Here is a 24,388-nt window from a genome sequence, read left to right as displayed (position 1 = left end):
TTGCGTTCTCAAGCGTTTTGAACTCTGGAACGTTTGAAGTACGAGGCCACACTGTAGTTGTAATTCGTTATTTGTTCAATAATAGTACCTTCTAATTCTAATTTGCATCTTTGTGGTTCTTGTGATATTGTCATACATTTTGTTTTAGTTTTTGATGTCTTCATATTATACAATTTTGCTGCTTTATTAAATGTATGTAGTAATATTTGTAGCTGAGTTTCATTTTCTGCAATTAATATTACATCATCTGCATAACATATAGTTCTTATTATTCTATTGTTTATTTTCACTCCTGTATTTTGTATTTTATTAACTTTTTGTATTATTTCATCCATTAGTATATTGAATATTGTTGGACTTAAAGAGTCTCCTTGTCTAATGCCATTACTAATTTGTATCTCTTTACTTATTTTTCCTTGAGTTTTTATTATACAGCTAGTATTATCATATATTTCTTTAATTATTTGTATTATGTTTTCTGCTACTTTTCTTCTCTGCAATATTTCTATTACATCTTGAATTAATATTCTGTCAAATGCTTTTTCCAGGTCTATAAAGCATATAAATAGTTTCTTATTGTATTTGTTGTTTGCTATATCAATTGTCTGATTATGAATATTGAATCTGTACGTTATCTATCTTCTCTGAAACCTTGTTCATGTAATAGATTAATTTCCTTTGTTATTTTATTATTTAGGATTCTTGTTAGTACTTTTAATGAGATATTTAATAAATTTATCCTCTATAATTTTCTGTTGTTTTTTTTTAATCTCCTTTTTTAAAAATTGGTATTGTTATACTTCCATTCTACCAGTATCTTTTTTTGTATTTATTATTTGGTTGTATAATATATTTAAACTCTGAATTATAATTTCTTTACCATTTTTTTAATAATTCATTATTGATATTATTAGTCCTGGTGATTTTCTATTTTTAAATTTTTTAATTGCATTTTCAATTTCTGTTATTTCAATTTTCGTTTCTGTTGTATTTATTTGCTGAACAGTTTCGCCTAGGAAGAGAGCATTGAAGATGATCCTCATTGGCCTGTGGAAGTGATGACTGAGGAAAATGTCTCTCTTGTCGAGGAGGAACTGCTCAGTAACAGACAGCTAAGCTCAAAGCAATCTCATCAAGGTTGGGGCTTTCTATAACAACCATCTTTCACATCATTTTCCCAAGAAGATTCACATGATGGTCAGTGCAAGGCGATGTGTTCCCCAACTTCTCTCTTCAATTCAGAAGGAGCATTGTGTGATCTGTTCCCGCAAGTTTTTAGAGCTTTGTCAAAGTAATCAGAAGTCCTGGAATCCATTGTCACCAGGGATGAAACTATGTTCCTTTATTATGATCCTCTTTCCAAAAGAGAACCCATGGATTGGTGCAAACCAGGCGAAGCACTTCTGAGAAAATGTACAGGTGTCATAATCACCTGTACTATAATTTTGAAAGCATTTTACATAGGACTTTGTTGCATTAATTGGAGTAAATGGGGTGGATCAAGAAGATCACGACAGCAATCTTTTGGGATTACCGGGGAATTCTTTTGATTGTCTTCAAGGAAAGGAATACCACCCTGAATGCACAATATTATGTTTCACTCTTGCACAAACTGCATGATGCCATAAAGGAAAAGAGATGCGAAATGCTGAGTCGTGGTGTTCGCGTGCTTCGCGACAATGCCCCAGACCACACGGCTGTTGCGACGGCTGCAGTGAAGGACCGTGGCTTCCAGGAGATTGAACACCTACCCTACAGTCCAGATCTAACACCCAGTGACTTACTACCTCTTCTTGAAACTGAAGAAAGACCTTCGAGGAAGAAAATTTGCAGATGACAATGAGGTAAAAGATGCAGTTTTAGGCCATTTTGCAGACAAACATGCAGACTATTTTTTCAAGGGCATAGAAATGTTAATTCAAAGATGTGAAAAGCATGTTGAAGTAAAGGGAGATTATGTTGAAAAGCGACAGTTGTTTTCTTTCTGTCACCTCTAAAAGTTAGGCCGGAAACTTGTGGAACCACCCTCATACCTTTAACCATTTCCCATGCACTTCTAACATCCCCCCCCCCCCTTTCAAATTCTTATGCCATGGCATGGCACTTTAAGGTTACTTCTCAGTTTGTCATAATCACCTGTACTATAATTTTGAAAGCATTTCACATAGAATTCTGTTGCATTAATTGGGGTGGACCAGATGGATATACATCTGGTGATTTGGATTAAGGGGTGACTCATGGACAGATATCAAAGAGGAGTTTATAGAAGCATTGAGTCCAGGAGAAGGCAAGTGACTGACCAGTGGAGTACCACATGGCTCAGTACTTGGTCCACTGTTATTTAATTTGTACACTAGTGATATTGGAAATTATTTGACAGGAAATATTCAGTTGCTAGCTGATGATGATAAACTGGAAGAGCAATGGTAAATGAAGGTGATATAGAGATCCTGCAGAGGACATAGATTGACTGGCAGTGTGGGAGAGTGAATGACTGCTAGTTTAGTGTAACCAGTTGTAAGGAGCAAGAAAGGAGGAAGAAAGAGATCACAGACTGTGTGTTATATTGATAGAACTGAGCTTGGAGATGATTATGGATAGAGAATTGAAGTTTAAGAGCATTTTGTGAAGGTATCAAAAAAGGACATCAGATTACATGGTTCTTCTTCATGTTGGAGGCTTAATGGATTTTTTAGATGTCAGTTCCCTCTGACATCTTAGATCTCTTTTCCTTTGCCATTAACTCTGGATATTTCTCGTGGAACAACAAAATCTACAAGCAGATAGAGGGAACTGCCATGGGTTCCCCCCTCTCACCCCCCTTGCCAATTTCTATATGGAAGATTTCGAAAAACGAGCCATAGACTCAGCCCCACTCAAACCTTCTATCTGGCTAAGATATGTAGATGATGTGTTCTCTATTTGGCCTCATGGCCCAGACACATTAGGCTCCTTCCTCAGTCATCTCAATAGTCTACATCCAAGAATCCAGTTCACTATGGAAAAGGAAAAGAACAATTGTTTGCCCTTCCTAGACACCTTAGTCACACGCCTGCCTAATGATACACTTACCTTCACCGTATACAGAAAACCCACACACACAGGCAGATACATTCACAAACTCTCCCACCACCACCCCACTCAACAATATGGCATTATTAAAACTCTTACCAAGAGAGCCCACAATCTTTGTTCCAGTGGAACCGCCCTCACTAATGAGCTTAACCACATACACAGCACTTTCCTTTCCAATGGCTACAGCAATCACAGTATCAAAAAAATAATCAACTCCTCCCCCATTCCCCTTCCTTCTCGTCAACAAGATTTTAAAAATGCCATCACCATACCCTACATCCGTGGCACATCTGAAAAAATAGCCAAGATACTAAAACAATACAATCTACACACAGCATATAAGCCCCACTGCAAACTGGCTACCCTTATCCGCTCTACGAAAGATCAGCTCCCTCCTCTCTCTCTGCCTGGAGTTTACAAAGTACCCTGTTCCTGTAAGCTGGCGTACTTTGGACAGACAGGCAGATCAGCATCCATCCGTCTAGAGGAACACAAGTCTTACATCTTCAAACACAACTATGGCCATTCAGGCTTGGCTGACCATGTTTTGGACACCACCCACAGAGTATCATGGAAGAAAACCACCATGCTCCACCACAGCAAATTCAAGAAAGAGAGACTTTTCTTAGAAGCAGCAGCAGCTCTCAAAAACCAACCAAATCTCAATAAATATGGGTGCATTAAGCTTCCGAAGATTTGGGAAACACTCATCACCAGAGTTCCCACCTTACATTCCAGGCCACCTACGACTGCCCTTAGAGGGCGCTCTACCTAGATAGGACTTTAGTGTCACCCACGTGGTTGGGCTTAGTATTGTTTGTTATTTGTGCATATGTTACATTAATTTTTTTGTAATCCCCGTAGATGTCCTAGTGACTAGGACGAAATATAGGAAGTATTAAAGTCTATTTTAATTCTTTTTGAGTGTTGTTAAAAAATCCATTAAGCCTCCAACATGATGTCCTCACAGCACTTAAGCCTCTTCACACGTACATGGTTCTTCATGGCTCTAATGAGACCACATTTGGACTTCTGTGTGCAGATCTGGACACCCCGATTCTATAGAGATGAAGTGTTGCTGAGGATCCAGAGGCAAGTAACAGAAATTGTTGTAGGTCTGTGGAGTGCTCCTATGAGGTTGGGGTTGATGGTATAGGCTTCAGTGGCTGATAGGTGAACAAGAGGAGACATGACAGAAGCATATAATTTAAAGGGGATTTATGGGATTGATTCTCAGGACTTTTTTTTTTTTTTTTGTACATGGCAGGAATGGAGAGAATGAGGAGATCACCTATGGAATACAAAATTAATAACGGAAAAACTCACATAAAAAGATTATTTAATAGTATAATTTTCGCCTGTGTGTCACAGGCATCTTCAATACATTTTAAGCTCAAATTAAACAATAACTGACAATTCCAAAAAGCGCCACCTAAGTAGCTAGTGTAAGATAACTAAAAAGGTCAATAAATTTCCTAACAAAAAAATAAATAAATAAAATATACACAATAAAAAGTTAGGAAAGATTAGTTGAATTATAAAGTACTATCTCCTATAAAGGAGATAGATATAAACCATCAGATCTGTTTAAGTTAGGCGAGTGAAGTAAAGTTTCACGTTTCTTTATAAAGCCGTTCCATGAGGAACCGACTTTTGTGAAGGACTCTTGTCTTTTTCCAATGAACTCTATGTCTAGTGATGATGCATTTTCTGCAAGTCCAGACTGTTCAGGTTCAAGGTATTAAATATAAGACTGGTGTTCTTCTAGCCGAATAGAGGCAGATCTTCCTGTTTGTCCGAAATAAGATAATCCACAAGAACAAGGAATCTGGTAAACACCTGGAAAATTAAGATGTGGAAGCTTGTCCTTAGGAGAAGTGAGAAAGGTGGAGATTTTTCTGAATGGTCGAAAGGCAACAAAAATATTCAATGGTTTTAAAACTTTTGCTATACGTTCACTAATGCCTTGTTACATAAGGGATAGGAATGCATGTTATTTCTTCTGTATTTGAAGAGGAAGACAAACTACTCATAGCTCTTTTGATGAAGGAATTCTTCTATCCATTAGATAGAAAGGAAGAAGTAATATATTGCAGTTTATTCCTGTAATGGATCGTCTGAAGAACAAAAGGAGTGGGCACGATGAACCAGTGTTTTAATAGTTCCTGCCTCTTGACTGGGATGGTGATGAGATTCAGCATTCCTTCATCAAAAGAGCTATGAGTAGTTTGTCTTCCTCTTCAAATACAGAAGAAATAACATGCATTCCTATCCCTTATGTACAAGGCATTAGTGAATGTATAGCAAAAGTTTTAAAACCATTGAATATTTTTGTTGCCTTTCGACCATTCAGAAAAATCTCCACCTTTCTCACTTCTCCTAAGGACAAGCTTCCACATCTTAATTATCCAGGTGTGTACCAGATTCCTTGCTCTTGTGGATTATCTTATTTCGGACAAACAGGTAGATCTACCTCTATTCGGCTAGAAGAACACCAGTCTTATATTCAATACCTTGAACCTGAACAGTCTGGACTTGCAGAACATGCCATCATCACTAGACAATAGAGTTCATTGGAAAAAGACAACAGTCCTTCACGAAAGTCAGTTCCTCGTGGAACGGCTTTATAAAGAAACGTGAAACTTTACTTCACTCGCCTAACTTAAACAGATCTGATGGTTTACATCTATCTCCTTTATGGGAGATAGTACTTTATAATTCAGCTAATCTTTCCTAACTTTTTATTGTATATATATAATTTTTTTTTTTTTTTTTTTTTTGTTAGGAAATTTATTGACCTTTTTAGTTATCTTACACTAGCTACTTAGGTGGCACTTTTTGGAATTGTCAGTTATTGTTTAATTTGAGCTTAAAATGTACTGAAGATGCCTGTGACACACAGGCAAAAATATACTATTAAATTATCTTTTTACGTGAGTTTTTCCATTATTAATTTTGTATTTATATGTCTGCTCACGGTTTGCCATTATTAAAACCTATCACCTGTGGAAATTATTATAAGAGTGGTTAGTAAGATTGTTAGGACTAGATTGTTTGCTTTGGAGGGTGTCGTATGGGTGGTGGAATGGGTTGCTAGAGGTGTTGTGACTGCTTAATCAGTAAAGTTTAAGGAGAGGTATGATGGGTATGTGAATAATGGATATCCCATACTAAGTCTTCTGACTCTGGAGATACTTATTTAATAATAATAATAATAATTCTACATCATGTGGTCTTGACTTGGGTCAAGACTGATCACTTCCCCAAACAGAGGCCATGTGGCTACCTTGGTTACTGCTACTTTCTATCATGCTATCACCAGATCCAGCACTCTTGAATCTCTAGTTCTATCTATAACGTGTTGTGTCAGGAGATATCTCTCAGTAGTTTTATAAATTCCTTTTTTTTTTCTCTATGATCATACCTCCTTCTAGTCTATTTCTCCATAATTGAAGTACCCCATAATGATTACTCAGTGTACACTTATTGTGCTTATTTGCCAGTGCACATCATCCACATTCTCCTTTGTATCCTCTGGCCTATGGTAACAACTGACTGTATATTTCATCTTCTTAGCCTTGGTCTAATACTAGAGCGCCTCACATGAACTGTCCTCTGTGCCCCTATCCTCTTGATGTACTCATTCTCTTTTTGGTTTCAGTTCTTTTGCTGTCATTGGCAAAAACCTTCTACTAGTTCTGTTTCTCTGTCTTCTGAAAATACTGTACTCCTTGCATTCTCTTATTATGTTGTTTTCTGTCCACTAAGTTTCACTGATGCCTATAACTTTTGGCCATGTTGAACTAACCATTGCCAAAATCTCCCCTCTCTTATTCTGAATACTTTTGGCAGTAGCATTCTTAAACTGCAATGCCCACTTCATCTCACATCCTCCCTTCCACCTTGTGTTGATTTTTTCACTAAAGTCAAGAACTTCAGGAGCTACATTCAATATCATATGATCATTCACTTCTAGGATATCTGCATCTATACTCACCTGACCCTCCTCCTACATAGCTTCTGGAATGACTTTGCACATCCAAACTATCACTGAACAATACTTTCTTAAAACATCCAAATCAAATCCATTTAAATGCAAATCTTCCACATTATACAGTTCCTTCCAACCATTAAATTTATGAATCATTTTAATGGATGGAAGGAACTGTATAATGTGGAAGGTTTGCATTTGATTGGTTTTAATTGGGCATCTTAATGTCAAAATTAAGCAAATTAAATTTGTCCATTTATGATATTGAATTGTATCACTGTAGAACGATGCATCCCAACTCCAAGACACCTTCAGCTATCAGTTGGGATGCATCATTCTACAGTGATACAATTCAATATCATAAATGGACAAATTTAATTTGCTTAATTTTGACATTAAGATGCCCAATTAAAACCAATCAAATGCAAACCTTCCACATTATACAGTTCCTTCCATCCATTAAAATGATTCATAAATTTAATGGTTGGAAGGAACTGTATAATGTGGAAGATTTGCATTTAAATGGATTTGATTTGGATGTTTTAAGAAAGTATTGTTCAGTGATAGTTTGGAAGTGCAAAGTTTCCTTAAAATCGACAGGAATTCATGTTGAAAAGGCAGCATTCCTGTCTTCTTCAGTTTGTTCAAGAGTCTGCTTCTGTCGATTTTAAGGAAATTTGATCTTACTACATTCAACTAATTAAAAAAAAGAGTCCCCTTGTTTCTTCTTCTTCCAGAAATAAATTTTCTGCCTTGTTGTACACAGAATTTGTTTAATGGGTGCTGTATTCCTCTAGCTTGGTAATTGCAAGAATATAACATGGTATCATGTGAAAAACATGTTCAGTACTCTCTCTCTGCTGCACAGGAACTATGGAATTGCTTGTACCACACACACATTTTTAATGTTTGGATTTATTTATTATTATTATTATTATTTATTATTTTATTTTATTTTTTTGCAGGTCATTGAATTGTAGTTCAGTTTTTCAGTAACTATGCCGTGTTATATCTCATCTACTATAGAAGTCAAATGGCATTTAGTATTTTGCCATTTTACTGTAGCTGGAAATGTAGCATACAGAATTGGCTTTGATGGTGTTTAAAATATTTTTTTTTGTAAGTATATTTATTCTTTTTTTAAATTTTAGATATATTTAATATACAGCAATCCCTCGATTAATGCGCCTCTGATTAGTGCATTTTCGATTAGTGTGTCATTTTGTTTCTATACCCAAATTCGATTAGTGCACCTATACACATCTTAAAAATGTTACAGATTTTAAAAATTTTCTATCTACATTTTTTATGGCTAACTATTATAAAAAAATCACTCACCAGGATGAAATAATTTAGTTACCGATTTAAAACATTTTACAAAGTTATTTTTTAATGGCATACTATACTATTTCCATGTACACTATGTTCCAAATTTACTGCCAAAATTTATGTCATCTACTAATTACGTAGCATTTTGATGATCAAATCTCACTCCTCCTTTGCAATTGTTTTCTTTACTTTTTTTTATTTTAAAGTATTAACCCAACCTTTCATCATGAGTAAAAGAATCAGTGAGCAAAAAAGTGGGAGTGTGGAAATGATTTGAAAAGTAATCTCATTGGAAGAAAAACTTGAAATAATAAAGAAAAATGAACAAGGTGAGTCTGGAGTAAAGATAGGACAAGAACACAAAAATGGGTGAATCAACTATAAGTGCAATTTTAAGCAAAACTGCTGAATACAAAGAGAAAGGTAAGGCTGCTTCGAGTTCATCATGCATGCATTAGAAATGAAAGTATTATAATGATTGAATTAGAGAAACTTCTTTCTACATGGATCGAAGATTGTAACCAAAAATGGATCCCGCTAAGCACTGATCTTTCAAGGTTGCAAAGAGACTTAATGCTTTTGATTTAATAAGGTCAGTGCTTAGCAGGATCCATGATGGAAAAGAAGTAGAATTCCATGCTAGTGCTGGGTGGTTTTGAGTGCTTCAAAAAGCAAAATAGCCTACATAATGTTCTAATCATAGGCACAGCTGCAAGTGCAGGTAAGGAGGTGGCTGCGAATTATCCAGCAATTTTGAAGAAAATTGTGGAAGAAGGGGCTCTTGTGACCAACAAATATTTAATATCGATGAAACTGGTCTTTTTTGGAAGCAAATGCCTTCCATGACTTTTCTGGCCAAATCAGAAAAATCTCAGCCTGGTTATAAAGTCGCAAAGTTGAATGAAATTACTGCTAGCAGTATGTGAGCCATTTGGAAGCACATTCTTCCACATTGTCCAAATGATTTTAGAGGCTTTTCAAATGAATCTAAGTTAATTAAATCTCATTCTGAGAAATTGAGTGATTCCGGTCTGCTAAATTTAGATGCACAGTGTGAAAATCCTGAAGAATATAAAGAAAATTTAACCACTGAAAAGCCCAAAGAGATTTCACAGAAACAATGAAAAATATTTTTTTCGTACAATCAATGCAGCATTGCTCAGAAGCTTTGATCCTGATGAAGTGAGAAGCAGTAAAATTTGCCGAAGTAGTAGAATAGTCAATAGGGCTCTACCGTCAGTTGCATGAAGAAAAGAAACAATGCCTGCCAAACTACGTTAGCTCAATTCTTTGTTAAGAAGTAGAATAATAAATTTATATTCTGAATATGTTTTATTGTCTTTCAGCTTCATGGTTTTCCTTTAACTATGCCCTGAGACATACCCTAATTCTTTTATAAAAAGAAATTTGAAGAACGAATTATATCTTTTCCCATAGGTTATTATATTTGATTAGTGTGTTTTCGATTAATGCACCTGTTTTAAATAACACATTAGGTGCATTAATCAAGGGATTGCTGTATCAAGTTTTCAGTGTAATTATTTATAAATATTTGTTATAGACAAAAGCATTTTGATTTTATTTATTTGTGCTGCTCTCAGGATTACTACATTGCTACTGTTTGCATGTCTAGAATGAGATGCATATAAATGATTAGGACATCATTCATTTTGCATTCCTCACCATGAAGTGTACCCTCTCAGTGACGCCCCTGGTTACTAGTCAAATGAGGATATACTAAAATAAATTTAGTTTAATCCTTTATCCAAGTGTAAGCAAACAAAGTTTGCACCTGAAAATATCTTCAGGACTGAGGTAAGTTGGTGCATCCCTTGGCAACTCATAGCAAAGGTGGACCAAGCTAACATCACTCCTATCTCAGTATCTCCCATAATGCAAAGCACATCTCCTTGTGGACATGTATACTGCTATGCATTAAGAGAAGGGCCACTACCCGGACCAGTTTCAACCTTTATTGAGGTCTCGTCAGAGTAAGGCAGACCCAGAGTGGTGATACTAAGGCAGAAGCAATGGGGAGGTCATATTTATCTATACGAGTTGCCAACCGGTGTACCACCTTATTATTAAATTACTCAGGATTTACAGAAAGATGTTGAAAGTTTATTTTGCACTTGGTTAGACTATAATAAATTTAGTTTAATCCTTTATCTTTTTTTGTTTGCACCTGAAGATATTTTCAGGACTAAGGTAAGGTGGTGCAACTCGTAGAAAGGTGGACCAAGCTCTCATCACTCCTTGTCTCAGTAACTCCCATAATGCAAAGCACATCTCCTTGTGGACATGTATATGCTATGTATTGAGGGAAGGGCCACTACCCAGACCGGTTTTGATCTTTATTGAGGTCTCATCAGTGGGAGGCAGACCCAGAGTGGTGATACTAAGGCAGAAGCAATGGAGAGATTTACCACCTTACCTCAATCATGAAGATATTTTCAGGCACAAACTTCGTTTGCTTACACTTGGATAAAGGATTAAACTAAATTTATTATAGTCTAACCAAGTGCAAAATAAACTTCCAACATCTCTCTCTAAATCCAGAGTAATTTAATAATAAGATGGTACACCGGTTGGCAACTCGTGTAGGTAAATATGACCTCCTCATTGCTTCTGCTTTAGTATCACCACTCTGGGTCTACCTCCCACTGACGAGACCTCAATAAAGGTTAAAGCCGGTCTGGGTAGTGGCCCTTCCCTTAATGCATAGCAGTATACATGTCTGCAATGAGATGTGCTTTCCATTATGGGAGTTACTGAGACAAGGAGTGATGAGAGCTTGGTCCACCTTTGCTACGAGTTGCCAAGGGATGTACCACCTCACCTCAGTCCTGAAGATATTTTCAGGTGCAAACTTTGCTTGCTTATACTTGGATAAAGGATTAAACTAAATTTATTATAGTCTAACCAAGTGCAAAATAAACTTCCAAGAGGATATATTAACAGTGTGGTCTTAGGCTCATGTTGTGTTTTATATTAATCAAAACGTAATTTTGATTATTGGTGGTTAGTAGTGGCATGTTTTCCAGATTTTTTTGGCTGGAGAGTAGTGAGTGAAATAGATTGCCAAAATTGGTTGTGAGTTCCCTGACGGTGAATGGATTCAAGAAGAGGCATGGTAGTATTTGGGTGTATGTTGGTTGCTTTCGGTCTCCTGCAAAAAGTCTTTGACCTCCATGGAGATGCTGTCATCATCATCATCATCAAATTTCTGCCATGTACCCCCAAGGGGTGAACAGGTTATGATAGTACTACATGAAAAATTTACATCATTACTAACTTTCTATCTACAATTTTCCTCCAAATCAGTCTGTTACTTGTCAAGACTCCAACATTATCAGATCTTATATTTCTATCATCTAAGGCACTTTGTACAGTATCAATCCACCTATATCTTGGTCTTCCTCTGGGTCGTTTTTCTTCCAACCTGACAGAAAACACTTGTTTTGCTAATCTTTCTTCACCCATTCTGTTTAAGTGAACACCTGCAATTAGCTCTGCTAACACATTCCTGGATGCTGACAATGTCAAGTTCTTTCCTAATATCCTCGTTTTTAATATATTGCCATTGATTCTATCTGTTCATGCCTATAATCTTTCTCAGTACTCTCATATCTGCGGTCTCTAGTCTTTGGTCAAGTGTTTTATTTCTGACCCAGCTCTCAGATCCATAAGTTAAAATCGGTTTGAACACTGTCTTGTATAAGCTAATTTAGTGTTCCGACTAATTTCTCTCTTATTCCATATGAATTTATTCAGTTGACTTCCTGCCGTTCCAGCTTTGTTGATTCTATTGTCTATTTCCATATTTAATTTACCATCTTCACTAAAAATCGTGCCGAAGTAGCTGAAATGTTTTGCTTGTTCCACAGGTTCTCCGTTAACAATGCAGGTGACATTTTCAATGATTCTGCCTATTTTTATTGTCTTTGTCTTTTTATTGCTGACCTTCATACCATATCTATTACAACAGTTATTTAATTTAGTCAGGGAATCTTGCAGACTTGTAGCGGATTTATTTAGAAGTACAACATCGTCCGCATAAAGCAGAGAGCTGACATTAACATCTCCAATTTTGATATCATGTTTAATACCACTTTCCTTCATAATGTGATCCATATAGATAATGAATAACAGAGGGGATAATGTACATCCTTGTCTCGCACCAGATTTAACATTAAACCATCTTCCTGTACTTCCTTCAATTATAACTGCTGACTTACAACTCAAATAAAGACTAAGTATTGCTTGATATAATGCCCCATTGACACCATATAACTGTAGCGTATATTGAATAGCTTCTCTCTTGGCACCTTGTCATATGCCTTTTCCAGATCGACAAAACTTAAATATAGATCTTTGTTATATTCCCATGCTTTCTCAACTGTTTGTCATAAAGTAAAGATCTGATCCTGACAGCCTCTATTTGGCTTGAATCCAACTTGTTCTTCACCAAGCTTTTCTTCCACAATTCTTCTCAACCGTTTCTCAAGTATACTTGCACAAATCTCGCAAGGAACACTCAGTAAGGAAATATCTCTGTAATTCTCGCATTCAGTTTTATTCCCCTTTTTATATATGGGTACTATTAAATTTTTTGTCTGCGCCATTGTTAAATATTTGCTCTTGTTAAAATAATTTACTTCCTTTATGAATTTTCCTCTCTACAATAACTACAAGACTTACAAAATTTCCCTGGCTCTAATATCTGTATCACTTCTTACGTGTTCATTCTATAAGGAAAGTAAATTCTATATCTCTAGCCGATTCCTAATTTTCCCCACTTGCTTACACTGACTGTTAAAGGTTATTCCTTGCTAAAAGAAACGAATCCTCTAATTTCTTTCTGGGGTCGTCTCTTCTTCAGATATTGAGAAATTTATTTTTTAAAGCTGAGCCAGCCAATATCTTAGAATAGAGGTGACTCTTATTCAGGGAGACTTTTTCAGACTCTTGGTGCAGATAGGGGAATAAATTTAGTGCTTATACTCATAAATCAAATGCTTTACTGTGGCTAAGTAAATTTGTTTGCAGTCATAACCTCTATAACAACATGTTATACCTTTCTTTCAATTCCCCCCCCCCCCCCCCCCCGCTAAGGTTCAGATTAATGAGTGGTAGTTTTGGTTCATATCACAGGCAAAGTTCAGGTATAGAAGAAAAAACATATTTATTGGAATCAAAAGACATAATATTCACTTAGACCAATCTCACTTTCAATTAGTTCAATGACATGCTAAATCAAACTGTATCAAACTGATTAATACTCTAATGCATGAACAATAAATCCTTCCTTTAAGTTAGAAATTAAACACACATAATATACACATTATACACTTCTGATCAATATTCTACCTACTATGTTAGTCTTGCACATTAAACTAGTCACAATCATCTATAATCATTCCAGACAATTTGTGTTATGGACATTAACCACCGCTAAATAATCACTACAAGTTCTTAGATACTGTACATCCTCGATTGTTACACTACAATGATCTTTCCCTTTTACTGACTGGGTAATTATACAACAAAATCTGTACTTTACCATTTCTTGGGGCAGGATATCGAGGTCCTTCTGAACTGTCCTTTGTTTGAATTACGTCTCGATACTTCCATAAGCCTGCGTCCACGTGGTGGGTCACTATGGTCATCAGATTAAGCTATGCGCTGCACCTGGCGTTTTTCCCTCATCTATTCTTGATCTGTTTCGGGCCATTGAAACAGATCAAGAATTTCTACTGCCGGTTCTGGTATACGTCCATGATATTATTCCGTCAGAACTTTCAGCGAAGGAGTGAAGACAGCATATGCCGACATCTCACACTTTAGTACCGGCAGAAATTCAGACATCGAAGGGAAAGGTGCATCGTCCGATATCGTACCATCGCCAAGAAACACAATCAGGAACTATGGGTCCACGGGAGAAGTCGAATCATCATCCAATAGGCGAAAAAAAAAGCCCTGGGAAAGGGGTGCAAACCCTTTTTATTCTCCCTTCACTTCCCCCCTTTTTAGCATCCTGTTACTCACTACCATAGCGCCCTCTTCTTTCTGCGATCTTTTTTCCACTCTCTAATTTCTTCGACCGCGGGAATTTCGGCACATCGCAAGACCTCTGGCAGCGCCTTCCAGGAAAGGAGATTGCCAATGCCTCAGGCCCGCCCGTGACCTTTGGACTATTATTTACATCTAATTTACCCATTCAATGTATTCATGAGGCATTCATATAATATTAATTTATACTCAAAGTTCTTTACTTGGCATTACAATTTTACTAAAAGGAGGTGATTCTATTTCTATTTACAGTTAGTACTCTATTTCTTCTGCTCGAGTACAAGCTTTTTTTCTCAGCTGATTTTTCTGACTTGTTAAATCCTGAATGAATTGTTTCTTTAATAAAGTTCTTCATTCAGGATGTAACAGTACTATGAGAGCTCTACTCCAATCATCGGGAATTCGTCCCTCTGTCCAGGCTTTCTGAACTACGCAGCCACCGTAAGACTCTTATACCACCATACTTCAGCATTTCTGGTCGAATATCATCTACTCCTGCTGCCTTTCCACATTTCAAGCCTTTGATGGCTTTTTCTACTTCAAGTATGGATATATATTCCTGACTGCATGACTGTTGAGTGCTTTTTACCACTGTGCTATCACTGCTTGTTTCATTTAGCAATTTTTCGAAGTAATTACTCCATACTTCAAGGATATCTTTTTCTCCCATTTCCATGTTACCTTTATCATCTCAAACTCCTTTTACAGCACTCTTTCCTCCATTTCTAAGCTTCTTCAACAACCTCCAGAATATTTTCCCACCTTCTTGATATTTATTTTCTATATTCTTGCCAAAGTCCTCCATTGACTTTTGTTTAGCTAGTTTTACACAGTGTTTAGCTTTCTTACATTTGTCTCTGTATTCTCTAAGATCACAAACTGACTTATTTGCCAGGAACTTTTGATATGCTTTCTTCTTTTCCTTCACTGCCTCTTTAACTTCCTGTGTCCACAATGGAGTTCTGATTTTTCTATCCTTGCAGACAATCTGACCACATGCCTCTCTGGCAATCAGTCAGCGTTTTCTTCAAGGCTTGCTACTGAATCTTCAAGGTTTGATTGCTGTTCTCAAACTCTTTCATTTTTTCTTCAATAATTTTTGTGTATTTTAGTCTACAGTTCACATCTGAGAGCTGCTCAACTTTTATTCTCTTTAAAACTTTCTTACATGTTATTCTTTTCAATATGAAATTCAATTTTATCCTGCTCAAGACTAAATAGTGATCACTTCCAATTTCAAACCTCTGTACACTCTGGTGTCCTGCACCAGGGACACCAGAGTGTACCGAGTGTTGATAGTGAACATCACTATCAACAGTGACATAGTCAATGAGACTTTCTTATTCTTTGCCTCTTCTTTCCATGTGAATTTGTGCACATTTTTATGTTGGAAAATGGTGTTAGTAAGAACCGGTCCATTTCCTGAGCAGAAATCCAACAGATATTTGCCATTATTATTAGGTTTGCTCTTTTCTCCAAATTTTCCCAAATATTTTTATATGTGTGACAATTATTTCCTACTCTGCTATTTAGATCTCCAACAAGGACCAACTTTTCTTTTTTCATTGTATCAGTTGCTTTTTCTAAAGCATCAAAAAATTCCTCCACTTCTACCTTAGTAGAACCTTCTGTGGGACCATAGGCACAAATAAGCCTCATTGTCCAGTTCCCCATTTTTGTTTGCCCACATCACTCTACTTGACACTGCCTGCCATTCAAGAAGATTAGCCTCGTATTCAATGTTGAATACTATGGCTACTCCTTCTTTTTCTTGATTGTCATTGCCTGAATATATCATTTTGTAGTTATTGCTCAGAAAGATCCCACCAGTTTGGTCTTTTTTGTTTCAGTCACCCCTGTCATGTCGATCTGGTACTTATCTAATTTTCTTTGCCATTCAGGCTTCTTATGTTGATAGTACCGATCTTTAACTCTGGTGATGTTGAGTTGGGGTGTGTTTTCAGATTTGTTCCAGTAGCTGACTTTTCGCTGTTAGCCCTTGTTCCCTGGTGTAAACAACGGGGGCCTTGTTTAACCGGGCGACGCCCAGCCGGAATGAAATTTTGTCATGTTGTATCATCATTTTGTATATTGGTTTAAGCCAATATACAAAATGTAAGAATACAATTTGGTCGGCTAAATCCCAAATTGCCAGCTCATCCTCGTTCGTTCAGTATCTAGGTAGATATCCAACAGGGTGCACCATGAGAAGGTGATGATTGGACATTAGATCAAAAGCCCTGGTCCGTTTTCTGCATTCCTTTAAAGGCTATGTGGAGATCTCCTCTCAGTTATATAACTTTGACCCTTAAGCACCCCTGTTAATAATAATAATAATTTTTATTAAGGTAGTGCAGAATTTATGTTCACCAGGATATTTCATGTACAAAATTTATTTTGTTTTTGACAAAGAATCTCGATGAATAGTAAAAAGTACAACTGAAAACATCAAATTCTTGATATATATATCCTCCAGGCTGTACAGGATAATTATGATAGTACTACATAACACACTTACACCATTACTAACTTCTGATCAACAATTTTCCTCCAAATTAATCTGTTATCTTTCAAGATTCCAATATTATCAGATCTTATATTTCTGTCTTTTAAGCCACTTTTTACTGTATCAATCCATCTACATCTTGGTCTTCCTCTGGGTCTTTTTTGCTGATAATCTGTTAAGAAACTGCTGTTTTGCTAATCTTTCCTCTCCCATCACCACCTGAGATTAGCTCTATAACACATTCCTGAGTACCAACGATGGCAAATTCTTTCTGAATATCCTCATTTTTAATGTGATCCTACCATTGATGTCATCTGTTCACTCCACTAATCTTTCTCAGCACTCTCATATCAGAGGTCTCTAGTCTTTGATCAAGTGTTTTATTTCTTTCCCAGCTATCAGACCCATAAGTTCAAATTGATTTGAACATCTGTTTTGTATACTGCTAATTTAGTGTTTTGACTGATTTCTTTCTTATTACATATAAATTTATTCAGCTGACTTTCTACCATACAGCTTTATTAATTCTGTTGTCTATTTCTATATTCATTTACAATCTTCATTAAAAATTGTGCCTAAATAGCTGAAATGTTTTACTTGTTCTGTAGGTTCAGGATACAGCTGATGTTTTTGCCTATTTTCATCATCTTTGTCTTTTTATTGCTGATTATCATATAAAATTTATTATAGCAGTCATTCCATTCAGTCAGGGAATCTGCAAGATTCCCTGACTAAATGGAAACTTGGACTGGATTTATTTAGAAATTTAACATCATCTGCATAAAGTAAAGAGCTAAGATTACCATCATCAATTTTTATATCAGATTTAATACCACTTTCCTTCATAATGTGATCCTTGTAGATAATGAGTAACAGTGGAAATAATGTACACTCTTATCGCACACCTAATTTTACTTCAAACCATCTTCCTGTATCTCCTTCAATTCTAACTGCTGACTTACAGCTTAAATAGAGACTAAGTATTACTTAATATAATGTCCTCCCATTTACACCATATAACTGTAGTGTTTTAAAGAGCTTATCTCCTGTCACCTTATCATATGCCTTTTCTAGATCTACAAAATTTACATACAGATCTTTGTTATATTCCCAAGATTTATCAAATGTTTGTCTTAAAGTGAAAATCTGATCCTGGCAACCTCTATTTCGCCTTAATCCAACTTGTGGTTGGATTCAGGTGAAATAGAGGTTGTCAGCATCAAACTTCTCAAGTATATTTGCATAAATTTCACCAGAAACACTCAGCAGGGAAATACCTCTGTAATTCTCACATTCAGTTTTATTTTCATTTTTTTAATAGAGGGGTACTATGAGAGAGCTCTGCTCCAATCATCTTGAATTTGACCCTCTGACCAGGCCTTCTGAATTATGCAATGTGGCCATTGTAAAACTTTTATACCTCCATATTTGAGCATTTCTGGCTGAATTTCATCTACTCTAGCTGGCTTTCCACATTTCAGGTTTTAATTACTTTCCCTACTTCAGTTATGGATATTCTATTCTATTCTATTGATTCTATTCCTGTTGGGAGTTTTCTATCCCTATGCTGACACTGCTTGTTTAGTTTAGCAGTCTTTCACAGTAATTACTCAAAACATCTAGAATATCTTTATACAGGTATCCCTTGCTTAATGCTGGATTTGATTAACGTGGCGAAATTAATCGCGGCAATCCCTTGATATATGCGGCAAGAGTTTTGATTAATGCGCCTTTAACCCTGCAGAGTTCGCAGCTGATCTGACAGATACATGCAAAATGTTTAATATAAATATTCTTACACAATTCAGTGTATAGTTTGGAGGTCATGAGTAGCTTTGCATTTATATGTTACGAGTGATATTCCGCACTGTTTTTTGTCAGTTTGGTTTAACACATGTTGAAAGGTTTGTGATATTTGACAGTAAATTGTATCTGGGAGATACCGAGACCTCCAATGTCAGTATTGTATGGTTTAGTTGTTGTTTTTTTTTATTCTTTGTTCAATAATTTCTAGATTGTAACTGAAATAAACCATCATGTATTACTGTATTCATGTATTACTGAAATACATCATGTATTTCAGTAATACATGAATTCAGTAATTCAGTAATACATTATTTATCATACATGTTCTCTAGGAGATGTACTTGACATTATGGAAAATACTAAGGAAAGAGATCTGGAGCTCACTCCATCTTTACTACGAGTTGCCCATAACTTTGCTTATGCTTGTATCTGCCGAAACTTTTAGTTTCTATATATTTGGCACGAAACTCTTGTAGTTTCTGTATTCGGCTATGAAATAATGTTGGATTCAATATTCACTTAATTTGTACCATCATGTATTATATTTGCGGTGTTTTTTTCTTTATGTTTTATTGCTTGTTTGCCGAGGTCTGGAGAGTCATTTTGCTTGTTATCGTAGAATTTATGCGAATAAGAAAAAACTAAAACTGTTCAAATGACTCTTGATGACTTCTTTTGATAAAAAAATTGCAGTAAATAATGTAGATACAAGTATTTATTAAACATTTACTTTGCATTCATTTTTTATCTTTCCTAAAAGAGTACTATATAAAACGAATTATTAATACAGTATTCGATCATGGACGAATTGTAATTTTTACCATTGATTATTAGATTTGATTAACGTGATTTTGATATACGCAGTAACATCGAGCGATTAATTAACTGCGTTAATCGAGGGATACCCATATTCAGTTTTCATGACACCTTCATCAACTGTGATTCCTTTTACAGTACTGTTTCCTCCATTTCTAAACTTTTTAAATAGCCTTCAGAATATTTTGCCACTTTTCCTGATATTTATTTTGTACATTGTTACCAAAGCCTTCCCATGACTTTGTTTAGCTAGTTTTACACACTGCTTTGCTTTTTTACATTGTCTTTGCATTCTCTAACAGCACAAGCTGACTTACTTGCTAGGAACTTTACATGTGTTTTCTTCTTTTCCTTTACTGCGTGAGTCCACAATGGAGTTCTGATTTTCTATCCTTACAGACAACCTCACCACATGCCTCACTAGCTGAATCAGTCGATGTTTTCTTCAGGATTTGCCATTCAATCCCCAAGGTTTGGTTTTTGTTTTCAAATTCTTTCATTTTTTTCTTCAATGATTTTTGCTCATTTGAGTATATAACTCACCTCTGAAAGCTGCTCAACCTTGATTCATTTTAAAACTTTCTTACACGCACTTCTTTTCAATATAAAATTCAATTTTATCCTGCTCAACACTAAATAGTGATCACTTCCTATTTCAAATCCTCTGTATACTCTTATGTCCTGAAACAGTGGAAAAACATCTACTGGTAATCATTTCCTCCTCTGCTGTTTAGATCTCCAACAAGGACCAACTTTTTTTTTTTTTCCCTTTTGAGCCAGCTGCTTTCTCTAATGCCTCAGAAAATTCCTCCATTTCTTCCTTGGTAGAACAATAAATGTTGAACGATAGCCTTATACTTATGATTGAACCATAAGCACAAATAAGTCTTGTTGTCCAGTTCTGCATTCTGATATTTGCCTATATAACTCTACTTGATATATTACCTGCCATTCAAGAATATTTTCTCATATTTAGTGTTGAATACTTTCTCCCTCTTTTTCCTGATTATGATTATTGCCTGAATATAGCATTTTGTATTTACTACTTAGAAAGATCTCACCTCTTTTTGTCGTCTTTATTTCAGTCATGCCTGTTATGTTGACCTGGTACTTATCAAATTCTTCTGCTAGTTCCATTTTTTTTTCTATTGATGCTTCTTATATTGATAGTACCAATCTTGAACTCTGATGAAGTTGAGTTGGGACATTTTCCAGTTGAAAACCGATTTCCAGTTGGGACAACTATAAATTGGCTCTCATAAATGTTTGATTTATTGATGAGAAAGAAATGAAAGAGGAAGAGAATGCTATTTGCATAGATACCAAACTGATGGTTAGTGTTTCTTTTTTGTTTTATTTTATTTTTTATCAGCTGTATACAAGACGTCAACGGGGGGGGGGCTTTTTTTTTCTTCTCACTTTGGAATTATGAATATCCATTGGTTTTCAACCTCATGTATATATTTAATCATTACATAGGCACAGAAGATCAAAATAGATGAACTCCTGTGAATTAGAATACTGCTGCCTTGTTTTTGTTCTTCAATGAAAACATGATATTTATAATTTTATTTGTTGAATTCAAATCAGATAGTAAGTATTCTGTCTTCCATAAAACTGCTTTTCTATGAAGGTCATGAACTTATAGAACCCTTTCATTCTCATTTATTATTGCCAAGCTGGTCAGGAAGAAATTCACATAATAAACAAGAACATGCAATGAACAAGAAATCAAAGACACAATGATTTCTGTATTATGGATTGTAGATTTTTTCCTCCTATAATCGGTTCCTGTGATGCACAACCATATGCTAAACTGCCACTATTGTTGTGTTGATTATGTGAATCTTTACCAACAATATGCTTTTGGTGTTGAATCACAAATTTCATTAAAAACGCTATTAATTTATATATATATATTTTTATTTATTACAAGTGGTAGTACTGAAGACATGTAATACAACAAAAAAGGAAATAAAGAAAAAATCATGACTTTTCACAAAACAAAATATACAATCATAGTATGGGGGGGGGGCTTTTTTTTTTTTCTCACTTTGGAATTATGAATATAGCAGTCATGAAAAACTGTATTTTCATCAGTCAGTTTTTGTAAAATTGAAAGCAGTTAAAAATCATCACAGCATTCATTTCTTGTAGATAAGCATATACGTTAGTTATACATACCTTTTAATTTTTCAGGCAATTACAATGTATACTAGAATATTAATAAAAAAAACTTTAATACCTTCCAATATTTTGGTAATGTTACATTGCCATCATCAGGGATCGCAAAAACATCGATATGCGCATGTAGGCACTACCACTTAGCAAATGAGGCTGAATAAAGGCAACAGAAGTCTCATGCACCCGAATTTGTTGAGGTTTGGAAAGTTTTTCAAAGCTGAGACAGATTCAATGAATAGTCTTTCATACTTTTTCATACCAATTTCTTATGTGGTCTGTAACTGGTTGTAAGGTCATATTTCCTTAGGATTTTTGTTAACTTTTCGGATGTGCCATGGATATATGGAATGGTGATAGATTTTGAGTAATCTCTGCTTTGAAGGGGAGGAGAGGGGATATGTTGCTGTTACATGGTTTTATTGTTTTTGGGGGGTTTGTAGCTATTGGCTAAGAAAGTGTTAAGGATATGGTTAAGTTCAGTAGTTAGGGCACCGTTATCCAAACAGATTAATTTTGCCCTGTTATATAGGGTTTTTATAATCTCATATTATTGAGAGGGTGGAGGATAACTGCTGGTGAATGATACAAGTAGAATGAGGCATCTGCAGCCTTCTTGACCATATTGCCAACAACATCAGACTGGATGTAGCCAGTGTTCCCACCCAAGCTAAACTGCCAGAAAGTAACCTATCAAAAAATGAATTTGATGCTCTGCATGAGATTAAAGCAACAACAGAATAATAATTGCACATGTGGAGAAGGGAAATGCCACTGTAGTTTTAAACCAAATCAGATTACTCAGGTAAGCTTGCCTCTTTACTACTAGATCGTTCTATTTACCTCCCTAATGACTATGATCCCACCAGCACACAAATCAAAGTACTCCATAGGCTTCTTAAAGAGGGTTATCTTTTGGCCCATGGATGTTATAGACTAAAACCTTAGAACTCTAGACCCCTCCCCCGTTGATATACGGACTACAAAAAATCCATAAACAAAATGTGCCATTACATCCCATTGTGGATGGCATTGATTCACCCACATACAAATTAGTCAAACATTTAGCCAACGTGCTCACACAATATACAATACATACACACAAAAAAAAACTCAGACCACTTTAAAGCCAGTGTAGAAAACCTCACACTCCAATATACTGACATAATGGTCAGTTTTGATGTCTCCATATTCACTAATATCCCACTCAAAGATACCTTAGACCTCATTCAAGCCATATTTCCTCCTGATATCTCAAACCTATTTCAGTTTACCATGAACTCGGACTGTTTCGTTTGGCAAGGAAAATTCTACAAACAGATAGAGGGAACTGCCATGTTCTCCATTTTCTTTATCTCTGGCCAACTTCTTTATGGGAGACCCTTTGAAATAAATGCCTTAAACTCTGCCCCACACAAACCAACTGTCTGGCTACGCTACGTGGTGATGTGTTCTCCATTTGATTGCATGGCCTGGATACACACCTAAACAATCAACGTTCCAGGATCCAGTTTACCTTGGAAAAGGGAAAACAACAACAGTCTCCCATTCCTAGATACTCTGATTACATGCCAGCCTGGTGGATCCCTGGCATTCTCTGTGTACAGAAAACCTACACATACAGGTAGATACATTCACCAGCAGTCATACCATCTCCCACTCCCAACAATATGGGATTATAGAAACTCTGTATAACAGGACAAAATTTATCTGTTCAGATAACAGTGCCATAACTACTGAACTTGACCACATTCTTAACACTTTCTTAATCAATGGCTACAAATCCCCAAATTAATAAAACCATATAACAGCAACCCCCATCTTCTCCCCCCTTCAAAAGCAGAGATTACTCAAAATATATCCATTCTATTATCTGGGGCTCATCTGAAAAATTAACGAAAATCCTAAGGAAGTATGACCTTACAACCATTTACAGACCACATAAGAAATTGGCATCTCTTATCTGCTCCACCAAAGACCAATCACTTTTTTCCATCTCTTGCAGTTACAAACTGCCCTACTACAGCCAAACAGGCAGGACAGCCAATATCATGATATCTGAACACAAGGACTACATCTGGTTCCACCAATACAGCCGCTCAGGACTTGCTGACCATGTTTAGGACAGCCACCCACAGAATACGCTGAAAAAAAGGCCACGCTGTTACACCGCTTCAAATACAAGCACAAAAGACTATTCGTCGAATCTGCCTCAGCTTTGAAAAACTTTCCAAACCTCAGCATATTTGGGTGCATGCTACAAATTGGGAAAGCACACATTTTAAGATCGTCAGACCAATGGCCAAGACAACCTAATTTAGCGCTGTAAGGGACACTATTTAGGACTCCAAGCCTGACTTCTGTTGCCTTTATCGAGCTTCATTTGCTCAGTGTTAGTGCTCGCATGCATGACTCTTCTTTTTTTTTTTGTTATTCCTGATGGTGGCAATGTAACATTGCTGAAATATAGCAAAGTATTAATTAAAGTTTTTTATATTTAATAAATAATTTCTGCAATAAGAACTCTTTTTTGATGTTATTGTTCATCATCATCAAATTCCTGCCATGTACCCTCAAGGGGGTGTACAGGATATGATAGTACTACATGAAAA

The 24,388-nt window shown here is 36.0% G+C and overlaps 1 protein-coding gene across 1 annotated transcript in view; it reads left to right on the top strand.

Moving 5' to 3' along the window:
• Positions 1-24,388, top strand: part of LOC150095215 (tyrosine-protein kinase Fyn-like) — a 269,513-nt gene that overhangs the window by 39,700 nt on the left and 205,425 nt on the right. Inside the window, exon 3 of the mRNA XM_090410832.1 lies at positions 8,032-8,185. The gene's annotated coding sequence lies outside the window, so the exon portion shown is untranslated. The remainder of the gene's footprint in view (positions 1-8,031; positions 8,186-24,388) is intronic.

Source organism: Typopeltis vanoorti, chromosome 20 (genome assembly GCF_054136105.1).
Source record: "Typopeltis vanoorti isolate ZY-2024b chromosome 20, IOZ_Tvanoo_1.0, whole genome shotgun sequence".
NCBI classification, from domain to species: domain Eukaryota; kingdom Metazoa; phylum Arthropoda; class Arachnida; order Uropygi; family Thelyphonidae; genus Typopeltis; species Typopeltis vanoorti.
This window is presented reverse-complemented; position numbering and strand designations above follow the sequence as displayed.